Raw genomic sequence first — 11,899 nt, 5'->3', positions numbered from 1 at the left:
AATCATGGTTGTATCATATTAAAGTCTACAGTTATTTCATCAAGATTTTGTGAGTCTCTTTAGCTGAAATTGAAATGCTCATATATGTATGTGCATGTATGAAAATATATATTCATATAAATTTAAAGAACGACTTTTAGACAGTGTTTTGTCTTAGAACACTACAAAGTCAGAAGGATTTTAATGGAGTTGCTATTGGTTTACAAGTTCATTAGGTTTGCAATCAATAAGAACCAGAAAAATGAAAGAGTGCTACTAATAATGAATGAGCAGTGTTTTCATTCCCACAACCACAAGTTTTGAAAATCTTAAATGGATGAAATCAGAGCATTTAAAAGTTTAATCTACATCTGGACTTTGCTTTCAGAAGTACCAGTCACTCTGGATATTTCAGTTTTCTCTACACTTGATTACCCATTATTGAAACCATCAGTTATCCTTAGTGCTGACTGTTGCTATGCATCGGGTCCTAGATATTTTGAAATAATCAGTCAAAATGGCATAAATTCAAACAGCTCCTAAACACCTATGGCTCTTCTTTTCATTAAGTACTATTCCAGCCAACTTTATGAAATAGATTTAACGTAGGGGACTGGGTCTTACTGGTCTATAGTCTAAACTATAACACTCTGACTGTGCTAACCATTGGTGAGATTATTTTCAGTACCTGTAACCCCTTTTCTTCTCTCCTGTGGGCACCTTGTCTTTGTACCTTGTCCCTTGGCAGGTCATGTAATGCTGATAAAGTAACTCCTGCCTGTGAAGCAGTCATATCCCAGCCAGGACCAGCAAGCTCTGAAGTTATTTCTACTTGGCTTCCTGTGTTCAAGCCCTTCACACACAAGTTTCAAACGCAGACAGGAAGAGACAGGGGCAGCTTTCCAGAGCCACACGACTTCCTTCAGGCCCTGGTATGAACAAAATTCCTAGGGACTATATTAAGAGACCATTAATGTGGATGGTCAGAAGGTCTCAGTTTAAGGTCATCCTATTGTATTTTAGAAATGAACCCCACATCTACATCACACAGACCTAGCAGCACTTAACACAGTGTGCCTAAATACTTTTAGAAGCTGAATGCCTAAGATAACAAAGCTGTTCTCTGAAAATCTGTTTTTTTTAGGTGTTAACCTATTTTCATTCGTTAATAGTAATAATTTTAATTATGAAAAAGTAGTTCAAATTGGACATTAAATAAGCTGAACATTTGGCTTAAAAAAATTAGTAGAAAACTAGGAGTCATCATCACCAGATAATAAATAAATAATAAATGTCAGTGAATGTATTTCAACTTAAAAAAGAAGCCACAAAACCAGCCTGCTAAGTGCCACAAGTTACCTGTTGCTTTCTTCACACTGTTCTTTTCATTGTCAGTCATGTAATAGACATTATCCTGGCACCATAGGTCTGAATCTTGGTAACTGATTTGAAGAGAGTGGGAAGCATTTTAGTATTTCAAAAAAGTAGCAGGTGGAAAGTGACTTAGTGAAGATGACAGTTGACTGAAAAAAAAGGCAGCTGCCTACTCTTTACCCAAATACATGCTCTTTGGAGCAGCTGAAACTGAAAATTTTGACACTAAACTATGCAGCTTGCTTTACTTCATGCTATATCATCACATCCAGCAGTATTAACAGCATACATCAACCAGAATATCTTCTCCACAGAACATGCAAAATGTTTACAAGCTGCTCTGCATCAGATATGTTTTAATGCAGTAACTGCTGAAAGTGGAGGACCTCTCAAAACGTACCTTTTGTTCTACAATTAGCTTATGGTTTCTCAGGCAGGAAATCAGCTTCAGGGGTGGTGGTTTTTCTGCAGCTAACATCACCAACGTAGGAAATGTCTGATCTTTGCAGGTTTTTAAATGGATAGCTTTGTTCAGAGTCAATGGAGAAAGTTAAGTATCTATCATCTCTGTAGCTATCTGAATATATCTTATAAAGCTATAAATAAATGGATGTAGAAATTACTAAAATTTCTTCACATTCCAATATTTTTACTTTCTGTTGTCTTGAGAGCCTGCGTATTTATGAAAGATGAAAGCCAAATGAAAGAAATTACATGCTTATGCAATAATATCGTAATAACTTTGTTTCCTCTAAAACATGAACAAGGGAAGTTTTGCTTGTGTGAGGATTGCCTGATATAGGTTATTTAGAGAAGTATCTGACTGATACAGGGAAGAGCATCTAATCTGAAAAGGGGAAGAGCAGTCCTGCAGCTGTGACACTGGAACTGCTGGATGCCAGTCTTCTATTTCTGGCAAAATTTCCTCCGAGATCATGTACAATTCATAGTCTCTTTCTACTAATGTCTCATTTTCACTTTTCCTTTCTGCAGAAAACAGTTACAAATACCACAATCTGAAAAGTGCAGTATTCCTTCATTTTGCTGTATTCCTCAATTTTTTTATTTTTGAAGGAAACATGGATTATAAACATCTACTTAATAGAATACAATGTATTCACAGTGTATTATAATATCTTGTGATACACTGTGAATACTCACAAGTGCTCACAAGATATGTGGCAATTTAAGAGTAAATTAAAATTGGATGTAGCGTGGGAAGCTAGGATGACATGTAATGTTTTCACCTTGACAGCCTTTCAGTGGAGGTGGCACAGCAAAAGATCTTGACACATCTTGACACCAGTGTGAATGCCTTCAAGTGAAAGGCAGGTAATTTTTTTCAGATGCAGTAAGAATCTAAACTTATCAGTAGTCACAAGACAAAAAATCCAGAAGAACTTCTGCATTTCCTAGATAAACACTAATCTTATGTGTATTTTTAGGAGAAAAAGTAAGTAACTATAAAGAAAATAAATTTTAAAGTAACATATAAATAGCATATATGTCAAAATAGCTACATATAGATGGTTAGAACTAGTTTGCCTAGTAGAGTAAAGCTGTGGAAAAAGTCCAATATGGCAATTTGGAAAACAGAGATATTTTGAAATGTCATGTTAAAACCAGTGCAAAATTCCAGAGATCACAAATAACAGAGGAAATTTAAGTATACAGCAGTAGATTCTTATTTGCCTTTTCTGTTATCAGTCTCAAGAAAATTTTCTGTTCTGTTTTGTTCTTCTCTTAAGTTCTGATTCTCTATGTATTTAGTCTCCTTCGGTCTCCTTTTATGTTTTCTTCTAAAATAATTAAAATAATAGATAAGCAGACTTAATTCTGATCCTGTAAAATAAAAAGTTTTCCTACATGAAAATTCAAGTGTATTTAACAGGGTTGCTGACTTAACATTAAATACGGTCAGTTTTCATTTATCTAAGGTGATGAGGAATGAGATAACACAGTTAAAACATACAGAATACAACAAGTAATAAAACAAAATGAATATATGATGTAATAAGAAAAAGATTGACCATTGAACAGCGCTTAGCTGCACAGTGCAGACAGTTTCAAAAGCCTGCAAGCTCCCACAAGGAGGCATGCCACGTACATGTGTCCCAGCAACGGAAGCTGCAGATCCACAGTTGTGTGATGCCACTCCTAAGTGACAAATTCTTTCCCCTGACATTTGGTCGCCTAAGATTGCACCAGACAGACCTACAGAGCAGAGATCCAGTTCCCTTAGTCATACACAGAAAGCTGACTGAACTTCTCTGCACTCAATATGCTGAGTCTGTGAAATGGTTTAAGATCCACCCACAAACAATAGAAAGGTATCTATACGTGTAAGAGGTTTCAGGATTACGGCTTTATAGGTAACAAGACTCTAACTACACTCACATATAACCCTTACAACAGTGAGAAATCAGTGCTATTTGTTAAAGTAACCATAATGAAAGTAGGAGTAATAGATGTGACCTTACTACAGTCACCTACATTAATGCTGAATGTTTGTGTCTGGCTTTCTTTGTTTGTCAGTAGGCTATTTAGATATGAAAATGGGTGATAACAAAGTTATACTGTGATCTGTTAAAAGTCATCATTGTCTAAATTGAGCAGTTTGGTTTTTTCTCCATCATAGCTGCTAACCAGTCCCACGTTGTGAAAATACACTTTGTGCACCAAACAGTTTGTATAAGCTTATTTGAAGGTATGCTCCCTTTACTTATTTGCTTTTCAAGATGAGTGGGACTAAATAGCCGTTAGAATTCTTTATATTTATTACAAAGGTAACAGGATAGGGCCATATAAGAGAAACGTACGTCTAAGTCACACAGTACTACTGTTTCTACCCAGTTAGAATTACTGATGCTTTATGAAAAAAGAGGTTCTATAGGTCCGTGGGTGTTTAGTGGGACTCAATTCTAAAAGACCTAGATTCTATATTTAGAAGTCATCTTAGCCACTGATTTTCTAGACAAGCAGTATCATCAGTTTGTACCTCTTCTACCTAATAATACATTCTCCCTTGTTTATTGGATTCCAAGCTTTTCCTAATAGGTTCTGCCTCCTGCAGGTTTTATGTAGGATCTAGCATAGAGAGGCTGAAATGCTAGCTAAGTCTAGCAGGCACATCTGTAATACAAATGTGTAAAAAGAAAGGGAAGGTAAAAAGAGAAAATAAATAACAGTGAACATTCTGGTTCATGTACAATTATATTTTCTACTGGAGGTAAAATAAGTGAATTTGTGGAAAGAAATCAGATTAAAGCAACTCCATATATTAAAAGAATGGAAAAAGAATTGGGGGAATATTAAGTAAACCCACAAATTAATTATCTACTGTCATTTAAATATTCAGTAGACAGCCTTTTACAGATAGAGGTTTAAGAGGAGCCCAGGACCACACAGCAGAAAAAAGACAGTTAGGAACAGGGGCCAGATTTCCCATCCCAAGTAGTGGGGGTATCATAACACCACCACAAGAAACAACTGTGTAACTGATTAGCGTAGGATGATTAGGGGGAAAACTGAGGAAGGAAAGTCTGTGCATGATTGTCAAAATAAGCTTTCTTAAAACCACATATCAGGCTGTTCCTAGGCCAAATAGTGTGCTTTCATTATACATATGCACAGCAGAGCCCTCCAGTGACATGAGCACTGCTGTGCAGTCTATGAAACTAACCACCACCATCATGAATATTATCTGCAGATTTATTTCTTTGAACACGGTCACTATTGATATGTTAAAACAGCTTACTTCTGCCCCACTGTACACAGAAAATCTCCATTCCATAAAAGAAACAGAGAATGGGGTTTAAAGAGAGCCTGTGGCTTCTGTTCTCTGCTGTACTCCACTAAAGTTCTCCTTTGAATTTGCAGATGAAATTTAGCTACTGCTTGGTTTTGTCCAAGTCCAACTCTAGGCCAAGATACAGCAGCACAACCCTCAAGTCTGCACTGAGTTCCTAGAACTACATATGTTCTATTGCAAAAGGATCTACTAATCATTCTATCTAGTGATACCTTTGTTGTAAATTGTTTAAATTACGAGACTATTCTGAAAGTAATTTCAGACAACTGATCCGTAGTGATGAAAAATACTTCTATAACATTCATAGCACCCTTCAAACATTCCAAAAACCAAAGGACACTAATTGTGTAGGCACAGCTTTAAGCTTAAAAACCTTTTTATGCAAGAAATTAAGTCTTCATCAAGAAAGTAACTGTTGAAATCTTAATATCTTTCACTGACAGCCACATTTGAAGAGCAATTTTATAGCATAATGATCCTTGTTGCATAATTTGGACAAGCTTTTGTTCTCATTTAATTTCTCATACACAGCTTGCTTTACCATCTCTCCTTCCCACACCAATTGAAAGGGAGAGATCAAAAGTCAGGAGAGAAAACATCAAGATTTGGGTTTGGAGTTAAACTTCTAAAGACTTCAGAACACCTCCTACTTCAAACATGCTATGCCATATCTGACTAAAGCCTTGGATGTCTCCTATAAGACTTGGTCAGCTGCATTCCAGCTGAGATCCCACTGTAGGCACAAAGAAAAAGTAGCAACTTTAAAGCCCCCTTTAGACTTCTAGTCAGTTTTCACCCGGGGCTAGAAGCATTTAAACTTCCTGCACTTTGTTTTATACATTCTTAAGGCATTTAGAATATGAACCTGCCCAGAAGTGCCAGAAGAGGCTTTTTTTCTCTTTTACTTTACCTCATCTCCAAAATCTAGAAGTTAGTTCTTTAGTCTAAACCTTCCTTCAGTAACGATCTGACAGGCTTCCTCAAAATAGGCCTCTGTAGGACTAGGCAGGCTATAAAATGGAGTTTCAGATTCTTGCTTTGTTATCAGTGTAGCTAGAGGAGAGGTTTACACCCATCTTCTAGACAATTTCATAGCAGCTACAGCATTTGCCAAGGAATGCAATTTTTGCTTTTTTGTGCCCAAGAGGGTCAAATATGCATCATTTTTCCATTAGAAAACTGTCTAACTATCAGTTGTTACTCGTAGTACATAAATTGCTTGATTGTGACATACAAGAGGTCAGACTAGACAATCTAAGAGTCATTTTTGCTTTAAACTCCGACAATCTATGAAAATTAATGTGTGGCCATAAATAAACAAATAAGGCTTTTCCCTATGAGTCATTACTTTCACAATGTGATAACAATTTGCTAAGGCAACAATGAAAAACTAATGTCCTTCTGGAATATTTATGACAAGTTCTGTGACACCAGACATGATGCTTCATGTCCCATCCAACTTTTCCCTTGGGTCTGTCCAAGTCAATGCCTTTGTACTCTCAATGGACTGAGGATTTCAGCAGGTGAGCTGAGTCCTATATATAGTTTGTGAAACACTTCTAATCTCTAGTATTCTATAAATGTGAAGTAATATAAGAGAAATGTTAATTTCCTTTCCATGTACAGAATTATACCAGTCCAAACCTTTTATTTCCTCCAAGGAAATTTTATTAACCCTTAAATTCTAGAAACATAGGTCTTCAGAATGAATGAGTTGTCTCAATAATGCATTCTCAGCACGATTATTTTGACGGATCAAAATCATCTCTCTTCAGAGAAGAACCCGGTACTGGGTTTGCATGACAAGGTTTTGGGGGGCTGGAGGTGGGGCTACAGGGTGGCTTGTTTGAGAAGCTGAGAGAAGCTTCCCATATGTCCAACAGAATTAACGCCAGCTCTAAGCCAGACTCACCACTGGCCAAGGCCGAGCCCATCAGGGACAGTGGTAGCACTTCTGCTATACATAACATACTTAAGAAGGGGAAAACACTGCTATGGAACAGCAGCCAGAGCCAGAAGTGAGAATATGTGATAGCAAAAGCTCTGCAGACAGTAAGGTCAGTACAGGAGGAGAGGAGAAGGTGCTCCAGACACAGGAACAGATTCCCCTGCAGCCTGTAGTGCAGACCATGGTGAGTCTGGCACCTTGAAGCCCACAGAGGTCCATGGTGGAGCAGATATCCACCTGCAGCCCATGGAGGACCCCATGCCACAGCAGGTGGGTGCCCCTAGAAGGCTGTGACCCCATGGGAAGCCAGCACTGGAGCAGGATCCTGGCAGGACCTGTGGCCCCATGGAGAGAGGAGCCCACACTGGAGCAGGTTTGCTGCAGGACTTGTGACCCCACAGGAGACACAGACTGGGGCAGCCTGTTCCTGAAGGACTGCACCCCATGGAAGGGACCCACACTGGAGCAGTTTGTGAAGAACTGCAGTCCATGGGGAGGACTCACATTGGAGAAGTTAATGGAGAACTGTCTCCCATGGGAAGGACCCTGCACTGGCGCTGGGGAAAAGTGTGAGGAGTCCTCCCCTGAGGAGGAAGGAGCAGCAGAGACAGTGTGTGATAAACTGACTGCAACTGCCATTACCCATCCCCTGTGACACTGGGGGGCATGAAGTAGAGAATTCAGTAGTAATTTCTATGCTGAATAGAAACAAAAGACTGCTATGAGTATATTCTCTGAGAAATGGAGCACTCTAGGAAAATTGAATGAGAATAAAAGATCAACAAAGCATTGACTGTTTTTTCTATCTACTACAGGCTACTTCTTATAGAACTACTAGAACTTTTAGGTTGGGTTTTTTTCCTAGTATTTTTAAACAAAAGCATGCTTTCCAGGACAGTGGCTTTAATTTTGTAGAACCTTTCCTGGGTTTTTTGCATGTACATGGGTTCTTCCCCTGGATTCCCAGTTATCATACACACATGTTAAGGTGGAAATATGCATCATCAACTTCTGTGTTAACTTTAGTCTCCTTTACCTTTCACATTTCTGTTAAATAAACCTTATTTAAACTGGAGAACGCAACTCCTGCCTTTCCATTTTGACTATTTTCTTTCTGGGTACCTCTGTTCTTTTTTAATTTTACTACTAAGATAGGAAGCAAACCAATCTTTTACCTTCTAATGCAATATTTGCAAGCTATTCAGATGAATGCTACTAGTCTTCATTTATTATTTCCATTTTGAGGAGACCATCAGTTGGGCTGCCTTGCTTACATGTTGCTTAATCTGTCCAACAGTCTACAATGTCAATAAAATATAAGCCTGTAACAATTCTAAGTGTGTTATAACTGTATCAGTCTGTATTTTAACTCAAGAAATCAGTTGTGGTTTAAGCAGCAGATGTAGAACTCTGTGTCTATTAGATGGCTTGTTCAACTCTGCGTTAATTTTAAGGTACATCCTGCAGCTTGATACACAGATAGATGTTTTGGTTTTACTGGATAACATTCTTTATTGAGGAACAGCTTAAAACATTTGTCCTTGTTAGAGATATCTTAACACCTTTTATTTAGAATTTTGTGCTCCAGAATTGAAAACCATGGGTAAAGATTGCACATGTAGTTGTTAAATCACTCTGTCACAGGCAAGTTGCCAGTTTCAGACCATTTAACAATTCAAGCACAAGAACTGCAAGTGAGAGAAAACCAGAAAAGAGAGAACAGTCCTACTAGTGTTATTAAATCATAAAATCATAGAATGGTTTAGGCTGGAAGGGACCTTACAGATCAGCTAGCTTCAATCCCACAGCTTCCACTAGATCAGGTTGCTCAAAGCCCCATCCAGCCTGGTCTTGAACACTTTCAGGGTTAGGGATAAAAATTAAGAAGGACAAAATGAAACATACTGTAAGTGCAAAATGCCATGCACAGTGTCAAGTATAAACTCCAAGTTTCAGCCTGAAATGCTTGAAAACATCAAACACTTGGAACAGAAAGTGTCTACACTGAGTTGAGTTGACCAGTATAGTATCATCAATAGCTAAGCTGCTTTGAATCAGACACACTCTTTAACTTTCACACGCTGCTTTCCAAGACAGTATGTGACTTCAAAAAAATTGTCCCTTTCCTTAGAGTGGTAAAAGGCATTTTTTCAAATTTCTCAGCCTAATCAACAAAACTTGTAAATTGAGATCAAATTTGTAGCCCAAATGAAACATGGCTTAAATAGAACTATATTATTACTATAGAATCTTCAAACCATGGTTCAGAGTAAATTCATGTTGAATGTCAGTTTGGAAGACATCTTTCTAACCTTATTTTCTTACTTCAAATACACTTAAGTTAACCTTACATGTTGAAAGTATTCAGAATATACAGATTGTTTTGCTTCTGATATAATTCTGCATGGTTGCAAGTAGGGAGACTGTTTCATGACAGTGATCCCCCAGCACTTTTGGTCCTGGGCAAAATTGTTTACTGGAGACAAGACAAAGCAGCGGAGAGAGTGGGAGATGGAAAAGGGACATAACTAATATAAACACAGGCTGAACAGCACACAGAGATGGCAACTGGGAATTAAATAATTCCTCATTAAGCAAGAAAGCCAGGAAAGGCACAAGAATGAGTATGTGTTCAGAATAAGCTGTGCTAGTAGTCAGACTCTGAGAACATCAATACGTAAAGGCCCATTGTGCAGTTACTTTTTAGTTTCTCCTGGATGGGTTGGTCTGTCTTTCTGCTCTCACGATCTTTCTTATTCACAATCTGCCCTTATGATCCTTCTGCCCTCCACTTGTTTGCTTGAAGTAGTAAAGCAAAAATAGCCCTTTTACTGACAGCATGAGGGATACTTACACTATTTCCCACCAGGTTCTGAGTTTGGTCAGGTAGAATAAGAGTACTTGTCAGTAAGATCTGTTTTCTGTATTCTTCAGTATGTTACTCTGCTTGCTGAAGTAACTTGTTTCTGCTTCCTCTGGCTGAGTTTCTGTTGTTTTGGCAGCTGACTGTTCTAATTGGTTACTGAAATGAGACTATTAGTAAACATTGGACTTTTTTAAAGCTCTGCTTCCTGGAGTAGCTTCCAAATTCACAAAATGCCAGGCTAAAGACAGGTGCTCATGTGGGGCTTTTTCTCCCAAAATGTAAACATACACCTATATATGGATAGTGCAAAAGTGTGTCTGAGTGTGTGTGTACAAATACATTTGTGTATCACATGCTAATGCAAAAATTGGTGTAAACCTGGCCCTCCTGATGACAAAACAGAGTTATGCCATTTACTTAATTCAGGGCAGGATTTCATCTTTAGCCTCTGAAAATTAGAATTATCTAAAAGGCCAGAAACTTAACATGTCAAATCTTAACATGTCAACTCTTAAACAATTCTTGGGGGGGGGGGGGGAATCATTAAATAGCTGTTTATGGGGGTTTTTCCCAATTTAATTTTGGAAGAGTGTAATTTGAGTTGGAATGTTAAAACTGGTTCCAAAATTAGAAGCCTACTTCTTATTTGCAAAGTCATTTTTCTGCTCCAGTCCCTGCCTGTAAATAAAGCAGAAATATGTTGAAACAGTCACCTAAAGCATATGAAAATATTTGACAAATGTTTTGGACAAAATTACTAGATAACACTTTGGTTTTAAATGCTTCTGCAAAATGTAGAAAGATTATCACCATCTCTTTTTTTTTGGGGGGGGGAACACAAAACAGCACAATCACCATGTGCTTTTTCTTCTGTGAATACTGAATGGAAAATACTTGACATGGAAATTTTTGATACATTTATCAGATCACAGCTCCCTCTTGTGTAATTCATCGTTACTACAGAAAACTAAGTGAAGTTGGGTGGAAATTGTTTAAACTCTATTATATGATACCCATTCATTTTATTCCTTTTACTTTTGTCATCAGTGATATTTTAGGTTTGGTAATTTTGTATTTTCATGCAATTTCAGTGCCAGGAAGATAATAATACTTACAGTAAGGCTGCACTAAAACTGCATTTAGGGGAATATTACTTTTGCTCAATGGCATGATTTTGACATTCCTAATCAAAATCCTGTGGGTTTACTTATGAAAATTCATGTCTAATTTGCTATTTTTTATTGCTGCTAGGTCCTTCTTCCACACAACTTTCTAGAGGTTTGTTTGGTTTTCTGTTTGTTTTTTCTCCCTGTTTTTATTTTGATGACTTGTGGAAAAACTATAGCTATTCTCCTTTGGTTTACTCTCTAGCTTTTGTGTCCATAGGTTTTCAGATCACCACAATGTGGTTGTTATGAGTTTAAACTTTGTGGTATTCTCTCTTAGACTCTCTTCAGAACTTGTAAAAGATCATGTATAAAGGAAAAGCTCGAAAGCTTTTTCTTTCTACAGCATTTTGCTACAGTGTGTTTGCTACAGCGTTTATTTCCGATTTCACACAGAAAGATTGCATTCTGTTAATTTCACTGTTATTAAAATAAGTTACCTTTGGCACAGAAACTTAAAAAGAAAAAATAGTAGAAATAAATGAAGTTGCTCTTGTAACACAGCGCAAAATCCCAAATGACCTCCCTGAAAAAGGTGTATGAGAACATAGTATGGCATAGGTAAGCAACCCCAAATTTACAAAGTGCAAACGAACCTGGTGTTGATGGTTTAACTGCCACTTAAATTGTGAATTGTGCCTCTGTGCACCGAAAATGGTGATGGCAGATGTACCTGCACAGAGCTAACGCAGGAAAACCACCACTGACTACAGCAGTTGTGAGGATCTATGGTCTTTTTTGTATCCCAATACTAT

The 11,899-nt window shown here is 37.6% G+C and overlaps 1 long non-coding RNA gene across 1 annotated transcript; it reads right to left on the bottom strand.

The window, feature by feature from the left end:
- Positions 1–2,384: 2,384 nt before the first annotated feature.
- Positions 2,385–11,805, bottom strand: LOC133274321 (uncharacterized). The gene is made up of 3 exons (XR_009745106.1): positions 11,741–11,805; positions 9,967–10,145; positions 2,385–3,152 (listed from the first exon to the last, which is right to left on the bottom strand). It is a non-coding gene; the product is annotated as an uncharacterized LOC133274321 (long non-coding RNA).
- Between the last annotated feature and the right edge of the window lie 94 nt (positions 11,806–11,899).

This window comes from Pezoporus flaviventris, unplaced genomic scaffold (genome assembly GCF_033815535.1).
Source record: "Pezoporus flaviventris isolate CSIRO_AGI_PZ_B2104156 unplaced genomic scaffold, CSIRO_AGI_Pfla_v1 ptg000036l, whole genome shotgun sequence".
In the NCBI taxonomy this organism is placed as follows: Eukaryota; Metazoa; Chordata; class Aves; order Psittaciformes; family Psittacidae; genus Pezoporus; species Pezoporus flaviventris.
This window is presented reverse-complemented; position numbering and strand designations above follow the sequence as displayed.